Raw genomic sequence first — 5,099 nt, forward strand, 5'->3', positions numbered from 1 at the left:
TCCTTCCTTCCTTCCTTCCTTCCTTCCTTCCTTCCTTCCTTCCTTCCTTCCTTCCTTCCTTCCAGGCTAGAAGCATAGCAGCTATTCACAGGCCTGATCCCACTACTGTTCTAAACAGAAACTAATAAAAATAGTAATAGCTCAAAGTATAGCAGGTCATCTAAACCACTCTTGTCAAATTCAAGTAGAAATAGATCCCTGCAGATTGCATATTGACTTAGAAAACCACAAATTAACATTGTCTATGCTGTATTTTTATTTATTTTGTTAAACATTTACTAAGTACGTGTTAATTTGGTTCAGTAGACACTCAGCCCCTTGTAATTTGGCCTTAATTTTGACATTTAGTTTGGGTCAACTCCCTGCTCAAGTCAAAAAGCAAAGCTGAGACCAGATGCCAAGTCTGTACATTCCCAAGGTCTAATACTCTGCTCCCTCATACCACACTATGTCTGGGATGTTTTAGGATTTTGTTTCTCTTTTAAAGCACAACTTACTTAAATTTCATGAATATGTGCATCTCATAAAAAGGACATAGACACATATGTGTACATGTGTGTGTTTATGTATGAAGCATTTCTGTCTGAAACATCAGAAGTTAATAAATGGTAAGTATTTTACCCATCCAAATCATAATAATGTAATGACCATCAGGGAGATAATGTCCACATAAAAGTCACTATTAATGCAGAACTTGGTTCAGACTTTGGAAAATTTATCTGGATCCAAAGAAAGCATTAGTGCTTCTTTCCATTTAGAAACCCTGAAAAGATGATATGAAATTCAAAAACCTAAGACTTGAGAGAAAAGAAAGGGAACTTTTCATCTATTAAATATTGAATTAGTCGGGGATAACAATAATTTATTTAATGTAGAATAATAAATATGGGTTAATGGTGTGTCACTTTACAATTTATTAATAAGTAGCATTAATTCTCATTTTCAAAATAAAAGTTGAAATTTTTTCATATTAAATCAGTTTAATCAAATAGTTTTTTGTTTAAAAGTAGTAACTCAAAACAGAATCTCTTGCTTAAGAGTTTTCAGTACGATGTTGCCAATCATAGAGATTTGTTATTCCCTAGAGTTTTAAACTTAAACTCTTAGTTTATCTGACTTAGGAAGTTATGTTAAAAGTTTGAGAAATGCTAAGTGACTTTTATAGTCAATGTCATTATATTTTCATTCTCCTCCTGAACTTTGGAATACTATCCCACTCCAGCATATGTCAGATGGAAATAGCAAGAATTATCAGAAATGCTGGACTGAGGTGAGATTTCAAAGTTTCTCTGAAAACAGTAGAGCAGGAAAATTATACGTGACATCCTAGCGCAAACAGAAAGGAATCTTGAACATGCATTATCATTACCAGGTAAAAACTGACTTCATTCCTTTTAGAAAATACTTCCTCTCCCCCCACCCACCCCAATGGAGCAATACCATCTATTCTTTTCTCAATAAGCACCAGAGTATATATCAATATACTAAACCAAGTTGGTCTCTCCTTCACAAGCTGTCATCTTACTTCTCCAAAACCATAGTGATCCCATTTAGAAAACATGTTTTAGAATTTGCTTTCCTTCCCACCTTTAGCATCTTAAGTTGAAGCCAAAACAACTACATGCAGTCATTTCACACAAGAAGAATGCCTTCAGTTTCTCATGTGGCAGGCCCTTTGTGGATAAAATATTTTCCTGGATATCCAAAAGAAGAAGAATATTTTACCCAAATAGTATGTTTCAACTATTTTGGGGAGATTTCTGTTCAACTGGACCATAACATAAAATTTCTACTTCATGAGCTTCCCTTTCAGAAGTTTTTTTTTAGCACCCTTGTATGTTAAAAAAAAGTATGTATGTGTGTGTGTGTATATATATATATGTACATACACAAATACACATATACAAACATTATATATACACACACTTCCAAACACATACACACACACACACATATTTGCATGTATGCATGCATGCATTTTTTATTGTTCAGTTGTGTGTGACTCTTCATGACTCCCGTGGACTTATCCAAGGGGGTTTTTGGCAAGGATTCTGGAGTGGTTTGCCATCTCCTTCTCCATTATGTCCTCATTTTACAGATGAGGAACTGAACTTGTCCAGGGTTACTTACGTAGCTAGTAAGTGTCTGAGGCTGGATTTGAACTTAGAACTTCCTAATTCCAAACCAGTGCTTTGTCCACTGGGCTATCTAGCTGCCCCTGCATATATGTATACATACATATGTGGATATACATACAATAGAAATACCTCTCTCCAATTAGAAGGAGTTAGGGCATTGTGAAGCACCAGAGAGATGGAATTCAGCATAAACACATGCCGTCAGACATGATCAGTGTGTTTGTTGGCTTTATTTAAATGTTGTTCTTTGTTACAAGGAAGGGTTGGTTCAGTGGGGGAGGGAGAATTCAAGGTGAAATAACTAGTATAAAAATAAAAACCTCTTAAAGTATAATATAAACTAGAATGTAACATAAAATACATAAATATAAAATATATAAAACTTAATAAAATTTTTTAAAGCATAATACTTTAAGGGAGGGAAAAGGCTACCAGATGTGCCATTTAAATTAAGAAACTGTTTTTATGCTTTCAATTCTACATACTCCATCTCCAATTGATAGGATTTAGAGCTAGAAAAATACCTTAGTGATCATCTATTCTGACCTCCCTATTTTACAAGTAAAGAAACAGGTCTTAAAAGGTTAAGTGATTTAGCCAAGTTCACGTAAGCAGCAGATAGCAGACAGAGATTAGGAACCAGGTCTTCTGACTTCAAATGTAATGTTCTTTCCAATAGGATACACTGCCTCCCCTAGCAGAAACCTTGGAAGGTAGTGCCTTTAGAGGAAAATATATCAGTAATAATGTCATGAAATGATTTTATCTCTGTTCATATTCTTTCACTAAAGAAATAACCTGTTTTCAAATTCTTACAATTCATTTCAATGCCGAGTAAGAGTGTCACTTCTGAGAAAGGCAGGAAAGTACTTACATTGTGTAGTAATTTAAAAGAGAGAGAAAGGGAAAGGTGATTCTGAATCATAAACTTAGAGCTAGTGACATTTCATTTGGTTGACATTATTTTGATGTTTTTTTTTCCTTTTTGAATTGACAGAGGTAGTATATGATGGAGGAAATACAGACCTGTGATGCTGCTGGCAGTAAAATATGAACTGTTTATCATCTAGAGAAGCTTCTGCAATCCTTGACCACTGGATTCCAGTAATCAGAGCTGAATGTAATATTGTGTCTTCTCAAGGGTATATATGCCCCCAAACTGGCTTAAAAATAAATACAAAACTTGACTCTTAACCCTTGATTGGTTTCAGGGAAGCTTCATTGTGCTGTGTATTAAAGCTTTGACCACTGGTCAAGTACTTAAGCTAATATCCTACTCATTATCTGAAGAAAATCAGAGACTTCAACTTGTCCGTTCACTTTATAATCATTCTTCCAAGTCGGGTCACATAAATATCTAGATATCTTTTCTTGTAAATACACTTAATATTTATCACGTTTACCTGAAGATCATTTAAAATGTCCTGGACTTGAGCAGCATGCCTGTCCTTGTCTAAATGGGGGAAGGCATTAAATAGATTACTTCCTACCATATTCTCTCCACCTTTCCCCCTCCCCCTTCAATCATACTTCCTTTTATTGAAGGCTTTGAAATGAGTTTTCATTGAGGAAACATAGCATGCTTTACTCTATAGTTGCTATAATTGAGAAACCCCCCTGGCTGCTGTTAAGTTTAGCCAGCTGAAAAATGATTGTCATGATTTTGCTCTATTTTGCTCTCTCTTTGCTTTTTTTTTATTAATCTGTTGGTCCAGTGAGAAGATAATTCCAACCTTCTCACAATTCCTCCCATCTGCCTTTGCGGCTGATTGTAGCAAATTAACTTTCACATTGTGCAACAGTTTATGTTTCTGACCACAGTTATCCAGATTACAATTGAGGTTTCATGTGGGTTTGTTTAAATAATGTATTCCTAATACAGGTAGCAAATGCAGTTGTTTCTGGTGGTGGTAATGGTGGTGGGTTTTCATTTGTTTGTTTTTGCTTGTTTTTTCTGTCTTGGGTTATTGTCTCTCTATCCACCTTTAGTAAAAATTAAATCTAAACATTTCAATGAAAACTACTACTCTGAGACACTGATGGGTCCCAAAGGGGCACAGTATTTTCACTTGCTTTAATGACATCACCCTCTGTAATATGTTGAAACACCTGTATGGGAAAATTCCCATGGGACCTTATCATTTATAAACATTTTGTGCCATATGAAATGCACTTTGCTTCATTTTTTTCTTTCAGTGGAAAGTAACCCTCAGACTATATCATTCTTTTCTTCTTTGAGGCCTTGTTAACCTAGTACTTCAAAGGACAAGGGAGACCAAGAATTTTAGCAGATGTTAACAAAAAGTTGGAATATTGAGGAAGTTGTTGGAATGCCATGGTCTCAATAGTAACCTTGTCCTTGTGCTTTGAAAACCAGCAATTGTTTAAGAATGAAATAGCTAACTATTATTCTGTGTGTATGTGTTTGTATGTACATATAGATGTACAGTACATATATTAAATAAAATACATGGCTACCACGATATAGTTGCATTTATCTTAGTGTATGTCCCTTTTCCAGTGAGTGAACAGGTCCAGATGAGGAAGATGGTACTTGTCTTCTGAAGACTTTCCCATCCTTTCCTCATTGTTTATTTTGCTGTGTTATATTGTGCTTGAGAGATGCCACTGAAGATGTTTTACTTGGCCAATCCTACTGTATAAGGAGAGCCTTCCTTTGCATGATGTATGTAGCATGTTTTAACAGTGAAATACATTTTCATTTGATGAGTCTTAATCTGCTTGCTAGTATTTTGTTCTATGTGGTTTACAGGAAATAACCCCCCACTTTTTTCCCCCAGTGGTGCATACTTGTTATTTCTTCACCTTATCATAGAAGGAACAATGATTCATTCCTCTGTCATAATTAAACATTTAAAATTTTTTATCATCAGTGTTAGAAGAACAAAGTGGGCAGATAAATGGTTTCGATGGTAAGCTCTCTACGGACAGTAATGAGCC

At 35.1% G+C, this 5,099-nt stretch overlaps 1 protein-coding gene across 4 annotated transcripts in view; it reads left to right on the top strand.

Moving 5' to 3' along the window:
• The window catches only part of MAP7D2 (MAP7 domain containing 2), a 68,773-nt gene extending 63,911 nt beyond the window's left edge, over positions 1-4,862 (top strand). For all 4 annotated transcript variants that reach the window (XM_027867554.1, XM_027867561.1, XM_027867567.1 and 1 more), the window contains one exon: positions 3,136-4,862. The gene's annotated coding sequence lies outside the window, so the exon portion shown is untranslated. The remainder of the gene's footprint in view (positions 1-3,135) is intronic.
• Positions 4,863-5,099: the final 237 nt, after the last annotated feature.

Source organism: Vombatus ursinus, unplaced genomic scaffold (genome assembly GCF_900497805.2).
Source record: "Vombatus ursinus unplaced genomic scaffold, bare-nosed wombat genome assembly UNPS02001419.1, whole genome shotgun sequence".
In the NCBI taxonomy this organism is placed as follows: domain Eukaryota; kingdom Metazoa; phylum Chordata; class Mammalia; order Diprotodontia; family Vombatidae; genus Vombatus; species Vombatus ursinus.